This window comes from Natrix helvetica (genome assembly GCF_964273705.1).
Source record: "Natrix helvetica genome assembly, chromosome: 5".
Lineage (NCBI taxonomy): Eukaryota > Metazoa > Chordata > Lepidosauria > Squamata > Natricidae > Natrix > Natrix helvetica.
In genome coordinates, this window is record NC_138551.1 from 29,901,564 (window position 1) to 29,911,898 (window position 10,335).

Below are 10,335 nucleotides of genomic sequence, written 5' to 3' on the forward strand. Positions count from 1 at the left end.
ATTTGGAAAAATGGCAGAAGTTAGTCAAATATCCAAGATATTGTCCGTCTGCCTTCTGATTTTGAAAAGTGATATTTATCATTTTAACAAATAATTATTTAACTGGCTATTCTTTAAGCAAAAGAATGAAGTTGCCCAATATAATATCCTTGAGGCCATTTAATCTAATAGGTTTTGACTATTATTTTATTCTCCAATTGCTTTTCCTCAAAATTAGAGCTTTATTGAAGGATTTAGAAAAAAGCTGTGTTCTGTGTTTTCCATCACTGTTTCTAGCTTGCCCCTTATTTGTCCCTCTAAAATCATTAAGGAGAGAAAAACAAAATATTTGTAATGTTTGTTATTGGTAGCACAAGGAAGCCATGGTCTAGAAGTCTTTAATTTATTCTTAGATAATTCTTCAATTTGTGCTGAGATTTCAGTGGGGCCTTGACTTCGTTGTAGTCCTTTTTTCTCAAATGGACTTTGGTCATTATATTATGTGCTTATTTTTGTTACGCATTCATGCTTCCATTAGTAGATGGATGGTCACATGAATTTGTCAATTAAATAAAAAGATCAATGATGAGGTCTTTGCTTTCATATGTTGAGCTTCTACATGCTAATAGCAATAGCACTTAGACTTATATACCGCTTCACAGTGTTTTACAGCCCTCTCTAAGCAGTTTACAGTCAGCATCTTGCCTCCAACAACAATCTGGGTCGTCATTTTACCGACCTCGGAAAGATGGAAGGCTGAATCAATCTTGAGCCAGTCCAGTGGTGCAAAAACAGGGCGAAGTGGTAGTGGTGGCAGCAGGAGAATCTGCCCAACCTCCTGGACGTCATTACATCGCATTTTTGATGCTCTGTGCATGTGTGGAAGGTCCTGCGCATGCACATGCGAAGCAAGTATATGTGTACACATGCTCACATTTGAGAACTGGTAGCGAAGGTAAGTTGATTTCACCTCTGGAGCCGGTCACAATTGAACTGTCAAACTGCTGGCAGCCAGCAGTCAGTGGAAGTAGCCTGCACTACTGCATTCTAACCACTGTGCCATCATGGCTAATTCTGAACACAGAATCTACATGGTACATGCATGTTGTCTCAATCCTGATCTTAATGTTTTGAATGAAACAGTCTGCAGGAGAACCTTAAGAGCCTGAGAAGTTTGTATGCATGAAAGATTCTGATTTTGTCCAGTAGAATGTACAGATACGCCCCTTTTTAGAACTTACTCAATTTGTGAAAGTCTGGGACACTGAAATCTCTGCAAATGACTATGATATAAACACTTTTGGCTTAGATCAAAGGTCTCTTTAGAAGTGGTAACGGTAAGGCTAAGCATAGAATAAACAGGATTAACACTATGGGTAATGGGAATCTGGAATCATATCCTTTTAACAAGGAAATATTAAAGCTGAGAGATACAATGGATAAGTTGTTGGACAAAAGATAAAAATATTTTAAAAATTTCTGCAAAAATCAAAAATCAATAACAACATCTCTAGCAAATCAATCGCAAAAACAGCAAAGTAAGAGTAAACAAAGGCGTTAATACGTATTGAAATAAAACGTTTTAGAAAGAATTTTGCAGAAATTCACAATAATGTACTTGTGTGTTTCAGTCAGTTTGTATTTTCATAGAGGAATTCTGCATCAAATAATTAAAAGAAGTAAATTTTGGGTGTTAAATTGAAATATTTTTCCATGAGCAATTTCAGTGTTTCAGTATGTTGCTGATAAGTTGCTCCTATTTTAATTGATTTAATTTAATTTATTTGATTTCTAGACCGCCCCCTCTCCCCGAAATCAGTATGGAATAATAGAAAGAATATAAAAATGATTTACTGGTAATCCACAATGGTAAGTTTATATTGGGTAAATTAATATCATTGGAAGCCTTAAAACCTAAAAGGCTTTGAAAATAAACATAATTCAATAACCATAAAATGTTCAGCACATTGAATATATAATTTATTCTTAAGAATCAGAAAAAACATGAGAATGCAAAACTCAGAAACAATGAATCTACAAAGTCCTTTGATGTACAGCCTGCATGTCCCTGCTATCTGCTTGTCTTCTTCCATTCTCACTCATATCAAACAACAAAATCTGTGGTGGCACAGAGAAGGAGGGTATTGCACTGAGAATGTTCTCACGGTCTTCTGAAATAATCCAGAAGATGGCGCTCAGAACTACAAACGAACCTTTCAAGTCAATGACGTTCATTGCAATATCACTGTTTAATCTTCACAATCCACAGAAAGGTAGAAGCCCAATGTTGTTTGGGAAACTTTCACCAACAATGGCAAGGTAAATTTGAGGTACCAGTTGTGTGAATTCTCTAAAAATGCTCTGTACAAACCAACTTGTTACAACATGTATACACCCTGGAAAATTCTAATTCACCTTACTTTGTGCACCAACTAGTCATGAGCCACCCAAAAGCATTTGTGAAAAAATCTTGTATCATGTTGTATCATAAGTTAGTTAGTACTGTAGTAGTAACAGTCTTGCTAATAAGATTCTGATAAATTTGGGTAATAGGCCACCCTAAAATACCTTTTGTCATACCAGTGGCCTCAAAATGTGTTAGATTTTAAATCTCAGAATCCATCATCTATCAGAGAACATGTAGATTATGGTTGGTTTGAAAAGACAACCAATACATCCGGAAGAGACCAATTTGGGGTGTAGGAAGTTATCACCCAGCCCTCTCCCAGAAAAATGAAATATACTAGGAAATATTGATAAGGCAGAATATTATATTTTCCTGGATGTGAAAAAGGGAGAAACACATTTTAAAAACCAAGTAAATTCCTGCAGCTTCCTGCCCATCCTCACTTTATCAATGGGCCATTAAGAATGCCAAGCTAGTCCACTTTACATAATAAAGAGTTTTCCCCTTCAGTTCCAGGGGGATGACAATGAAGGCATGATAATATAAGCCTTTGCTCAACTGACCACATGGCATCTGAGAATTCAACCAAACCTGGATTCAAAACTCAGCCTAGAGGGTTGCCCTTGCATGGGCCCATGTGAGTCTGACAGCCAATCAGAATACATTTCTTACACAAGAACGGCGAAACAGATAGGCGGGGCTGAACAGATTATAAAAATCCCTGCAAGCCCTTCTTCTCTGCCCTTCTCTCCCCTTTCTCTTCTTCTCCACCAACATTGAAGCATGTGATCACCTTTTCTGTTCAGTGCTCAAGCCATGCGGTCCTGTCCACCATTAAAACCATCTTTCCAAGCAGCCTCCATGTCTCCAGTGTCTTTTTCCCCACTTGGAGCCGAACCCAGAAGGACATTTCTTTCAACAGGGGAAAGCTAAGCATTTTTAGCACATCTATTATTCTTTCAATATATGAATGAGCATTCAAAATTAATGGATTCTTGACCCTTCTGTTTTCTCCACTTCATTGTTTCCCATACTTCCAACATTTTTATATTTAAAACCAATAGTAGGTTCATAGGCCTTATAGGCAATATCTTTCTTATGGCAATGGAAACATTGAAATCTTATATCTCTATTTTTCCATTCAAAATTGCAAAATAACACAGGGTTTTTCCCCCCTCTTAAATTATCTTTACATAATGAAAACTCTTGGAAACTCAGAAGCTTTAGCTTTTAGCTAAAAAGCTTTTAGCTAAAGCTTTTGAGTTTCCAAAAGTCTTCATTATGCAAACTTAGTTGGAGCAAGTGGTGGTGGGGGAAACACTTTATCACTTTGCATTTTGGACAGAAAAATAGAGATCCTCAAGACATGCAAATGGCATAGCTATCAGAGTAGTATTCAATTGAATTGGATTCTTTCAACATTTTCTGGGAATAAAAGTGAAATGCTGATAAATTCCACATCTTAATTCCTCCTTTAAATAACCACCTGTTTCCAACCGCTGCGGGGGGGGGGGGGGAACAAGAGAAATCAACTAGCAATCTTCCTATTTAACAAAGATGGAAAAGTACCTTTTATTTGACAATTGTTCTTTACACAGCTGACTAATTCAATGTACATTTGTTCCTCTAAAAATGCCTCCGCAACTCGTGCTCCTCCATGTTTGGGATCTAAAAGTGTGCTGTTACTGTTGGACTGCACTAAACTTATGTAGGTGTGACATCATTTTGTATTTTTTTAATGTTGACTTATTATGTGTTCCCAAATGTTATCAAAGTTGATGTAAGAGTTATGTGATATATAAACAATATAACTAAACAAATAAGCCCAAGTCTCATTCTTGTTTCATGTTATTACTTAAAGAAGCATCCAGCATGTGATGGACCCATGGGTAAAATCTTCCCTGTTCAGCCCGCTTCGGCCGAACCAGTAGGGACGATTGTTGCTGGTTCTGTGAACCGGTAGGAAAAAAAAGCTTCTGAGGATCCCATGGTTCAGCTGTGAGCCACGCAATCGTCAGAAGCTTTCCCCCCCCCCCCCCCCGCTTTTTAGAGCATATTTTGCTTGCCTATTCACCTGAACTGGCAGGGAAAAATGCTTTAAAAAGGGGGGGGAAGCTTCCGACAATCGTGTGGATCAGCTGTGAGCAGAAGGGGAAAAAATGCTTTAAAAAGTGAAAAAGAGCTCTTGTTGCATCACCCATTTGCATGACTTGAATTTCAGCCTTCAACACCTGATGAGCAGGTTTTACAATATTCTGCTGTAGAACTCTCCGATGCAAAGCAAAATTCATATTGCAAGTATTTTATCCACTTTTACTGAACAGAACTATCCTGGCAAAAATACCGAGAACCACTAAGTAGCAATAGAAATAGCAGTTAGATGTATATACTGCTTCGTAGTGCTTTACAGCACTCTCTAAGACAGGAGTGTCAAATTCACGTCATCACAGCAGCATCACATGATGTATCGGGAGGGTTTTTTACCTTTGCTAAACCATGGGCTGGGAGTTTGAAACCCTGCTCCAAGGGGTTACAGAGTCGGCATATTGCCCCCCCCAAAATCTGTTTCCTCGTTTTACTGACCTCAGAAGGATGGAAATTGAGTCAACTTTGAGCCGGCAAGAATTGAAGTCCTGGCAGAGAGCTGAATTAACCTGTAATACTGCAGTCTAACCAGTGGGCCATGAAAAAATTCTAAGTCTTTGCTCTCATCTTGTTCTCATTTGGATTTTTGTAGCCCAGTCATAACCAAGGGAATGTTTTAAAAAAATGAGTTCATGAAAGGAAATGTTCTAAGCTCTGTATTGCCTTATGAATCCATTGCTCTTTAGGCAGGGAAGAGGACTGACATATTTTTCCACCATGAGAAATCACTTGAAGAATTCCTATATTGTAGGATTTATTGAGCAGGTTGTACTAATCCATGCCTCTATCTTTTCATCGCTTTGTTGGGAGGGCTGCCTATGAGCCAAGTTTCTTGTACCTGCAATTTCATGGGCTTTTGGTTTTCCTGCTTAGGAATTCTGAGAGTTAAGTCCAGAACTTCTGAAGAGCACTTTGTTGACAGCACTTTTCTAGTGCCCCAGTTAAAGGGATCTTCCTTATCTACTGTATAATCTTTTCCACTGACCTGGAATTTTCTACGTGTAAACCATGTGCCCTACTGGGCTATTCTCAAGTTTGCTCAATACAGAACAAAACTGTTACTATGGTGATTTGGAATGGGGTCAAAATATCAGGTAGGAAAATGTATATATCCACCCCATCTTTCAAAGTATGCATTAAAGTATTACTCATTATAAAGTGCCTGTAAGTGGAATGTTGCATTTATGATACAGTTGTAAGGAATGTGTTCCAGTCACATAATTTATTTTCTCAGGAAAACTTTTCAAATATACTTTAAAGAGTTGCAGTTGGCCAACATTATTTTTTTTGTCTCTAAATGTATCCCTAGATACTATTCTAAAATGGGCTTGCAATTGTCCAACATTATTTTTTGCCTACGTGTAAACTCCCAGGTGGTATTCTAAAATGCATTCTTTATTTCCAAGGTCCAGAGGAGAAAGAAAAAATAAACAGAAGCAGATGCACATTTTGGCAAGTTATTGCTTTTCCATCAGGGGATGCTATATCTGGGAATATAATGAATTACAAAAACCATCTTCTTTTCTGTTTGTTATCTTAAGGTTCCATAAGAATGACAAGCTGTTATATTTATTTTAAAATCCATCTCTTCTGCAAAGTGCTCAGAACATCTGAAGCTGATCTCTTCTCTTATAATGTCTAACTGAAGATGTACCTTGGTATTATGCTAACACTGGTGCAGGCAGTTCAAAACACTCAGGAAATGAGCTATCATCATACTCGACGCTCCAATATCATTATTTTAAAGAATGTGTAAGCTCAAATTTGTGTTTGTGTGAGTGGATGTGTAACACGCACATGTCCTTTTGTGGACATGTAACTTGTGTATATGCTAGATTAATAATTTCATTCTGACCTGGTTTGCATGACACTGTAAGCCGTGGTTTGTTTAACCAGGATCAATTGCATAAGACATTAATCGGGTTATGTTTGCGCAATATGCTAGGCCTAACCTATTATTTATGAATCAAAGTGCCTTGATTCAGGCAACAAACTAACCAAATTTACACAAATCGTATTAACATGATTTGAAAACCAGAACTTGGTATTTAGTACAGGGATATGTAGGATACCAAATTTGTCAGATATAAATGATCTATGCTTTAAATTGCATTAAATTGCATTTGCCTTTTTTTTTAAAAAAAAAAAAGTAGTCATTTTGTGGGAGCACCCGCAACATATTTTCAAATTTTCAAAAGGGTCCATTGAAGCATAATAACAGGGACAAAGCATTAGAGAATAACTTGAGATTTTTAGGAGACAGTTTGGTGGCAGGGAAAACTATTTCCAATGAATGCTTCTTTGCTCTCTTTGTATTTTAAAATTTACTTGTTAAGGAAGAAATGTAAGTTAATAGCATCACATCTGTTGTATTCATTTCCTTATTCTGTCAAGATTATGCTATGAGTCTTTACTTATGTAGCCAATAAAGCATCACCCACATACTGGAGGATCACCTGGAGGTTTTCAGAAATATATGATATGATAAATGCACACAGGAACAAAACCCTGCACTAAGGATGAGAATGTTAGTGGTGTGGGAGAGGAGCGGTTACCCTTCTGATAGCAATTTCCAGCTTGCAACAATGTATTGTGCATTTGCTAGAAACCTCTGATTCTGACAATATTTGAAGTTAGGCATGATAACATAGTTTATGTTTATAAAAGAAAGAAAAAAGAAATGCCATCGCTGAGCACAACAAAATATTCCATAGAATGTTTCTTGCAAATAATCTTATGGCAGAGAGAATGAAACACACAACTTCAGAAGTAAAAAAAAAAAAACTGTCATAAGAGTATGTGATGAAAATGATTGCTCATTTTTATGTGACCCTACGGGTTACAGCAGCATACGAGAAAGTTGTGGTAATGGCCAATTGACGCACAAATTGACAGTGCCAAAAAGAAGAAGAAAAATGCAGCAACTCTCAACAGAATATCGCATGTCATTGGCAGATACGTGTAGGGCACACATCCCTAAAGTGTAGTGCAAATACATTGCAATAAACAGATGCTATGAAATCTGCTTCCAATGCAATAAGGTACAATTTTCAACTATGATAGCCCTGATTTCTTAAACACGGTTACATCTATCGTTATAACTACATAGCTCTTAAATTGTTCCTCTCTGAGTGTGGAGGAAATAAGTTCATTTTTCAAACTGTTTAGACTGTTTTTCAGAATTACAACATTTTTTATGACTTTTTACTGATTGCAATGTCTTAAATCCTGTTTGGCACATGTTCCATTACAATGTTATTCTTCATAAATAAGGAAGAATATTTCTGGCCTTCTGAAATCCTTTGAAATGACTCCCAATGTAATGCTACTTGGATAGGTTCAAACATCTACATGTATACCCATAAAATATGCAGTAGTGTATATTTCCAGCTTGTCAAATCTCTTCAGTCATTCAGATCAATGAATGTATATTCAGACATGGCAGAAGACAAAATTACAAATGTCTCCAAAAGTCCTCCTCCAAAAGTAGGATAGTTCAAGATGAGTTGATGAGTTGATGATCATACAGTTGTGCTGCTTCATTTGCAGAATTATATAATGGGCTTTGAAGAGATTAGGCAATTCTGTATCAGAACCTTAAACTGCTCCTGCTTAGTGCCCCCAGATGAACTGTAGACTGACTGGAGAAAAATGTTTCTGATGTTTAAGCACTGGGACTTGATTTAGCTTCAGATTGTGATTTAGCATGGATCTCATTGGACAATTCCTCTTTTTATTCAACTATGCTCTGGAACATCACCACATTGCATTGCTTATGGACACACATTCATATCGGTAAGTCCACAGTGTCCTACATTACTCCCCAAATGCTGGAAATAACAATTCCTGGTATTCGGTGGTTATTTATACAGTGTTCCCATTATTCCAAGGAAATCCTTCCTCATCAAGCTCTGCATTCATCTAGTACTAGTCCTGGTATTGATTCCAAAGCATCGACATCAGCTGGTTTTGATAAAAGTTTCTATGACATTTTTTGCCCTTGCTTTGGAATCAAAACCAGGACTGCATCCTCTTAGGAGCTGATTGAGAGCTGATTGGTAGACATGCTGAAAGGAAGAAGCCACCTTTTGATCAGTTGAAGCCAGAGCTCTGCCTTCCTATACCATGCTACCCTTGAATAATCAAAGCACAGGTGGTCTGCTAGTTTGGGTTTAATGTGATGTGCTAATTGCTTATTATGTTATAATTTTAATTTATGCTTACTTTATTTGTAATGTGCATTTATATTATGGATTTTATTGCTGTACTGTCAGCCAATATTTTTGCAAGGAATATATTATGATAGGTAGTGCGAGGGACAGTCCCAGTTTTTAGTTTCACTGTGTTGATTGCTTGAATAGTCTTGGGTGTTTAGTTTCTATGTATGATAATTTTGTTTTATCATCGTCAACAAAAAATAAATCTGTACCATGAATGGATGCAGAAAATAAAGGAAGAATTTATACTGCAATCTCTTATACATATCTAATCAGAATTAAACCCCATTGAATTTAATCGTACTTTGGAACAAGTAAATACAGTAGCTGCATCTTGCCCACACTTCTTATCCAAATGAGTACAATGCCAAATGAGTACAATGTTTAGAAAAAAAGGTGTGAAAATACTCAATACAGAAACAATTGGATCATTTCCACACTCTGGTTCCTTATCTAGCATTCCAGTTCCATTGCTCAATCACAATTCTCCACACCTCTTAGCTAGAAGTAGAAAACCATTGCAAATTGGGAAATAGTCCTTTCAACCAAGCAATTCACCTTCAACACATCTTCCAACAAAGTGTTTGCAAGAGAGCATTTCACTGCATCCATCCAAGAAGTAAAAAGACAATTTTGCACCCTAACACACCCTATCTCAGTAGACACAACATTAAAAATGGAGAATGTTCCTGGCCACCACTTCTTAGATAATGAATCAGCATTATATAAGCAAAAACCTACCTGGCATCTCATTTGTGTGCTGCCATATTTCAGATGTTCAATATAATACAATACAATAGCAGAGTTGAAAGGGACCTTGGAGGTATCCTAGTCCAACCCCCTGCCTGGGCAGGAAACCCTATACCATTTCAGACAGATGGCTATCCAACATCTTCTTAAAGACTTGGGGCATTCACAGCTTCTGGAAGCAAGCTGTTCCACTGTTTAATTGTTCTAACTGTCAGGAAATTTCTCCTCAGTTCTAAGTTGCTTCTCTCCTTGATTAGTTTCCACTCATTGCTTCTTGTTCTACCCTCATGTGCCTTGGAGAATAGTTTGACCCCCTCTTCTTTGTGGCAACCCCTAAGATATTGGAACACTCCTATCATGTCTCCCCTAGTCCTTCTTTCTATTAAACTAGACATATCCAGTTCCTGCAACCATTCTTCGTATGTCCAGTCCCCTAATCATATTTGTTGCTCTTCTCTGCACTCTTTTTAGAGTCTCCACATCTTTTCTACATTGTGGCGACCAAAACTGAATGCAGTATTCCAAGTGTGGCCTTACCAAGGCATTATAAAGTGGTATTAACACTTCACGTGATCTTGATTCCTTCATTTATGCAGCCGAGAACTGTGTTGGCTTTTTTGGTAGCTGCTACACACTGCTGGCTCATATTTAAATGGTTGTCCACTAGGACTCCAAGATCCCTTTCACAGTTACTACTGTTGAGCAAGGTACCACCAATACTATACCTGTGCATTTCATTTTTGTTGCCTAAATGTAGAACCTTACTCTTTTCACCATTGAATTTCATTTTATTAGATAGTGCCCAATGTTCAAGCTTGTCAAGATCCTTCTGTATCT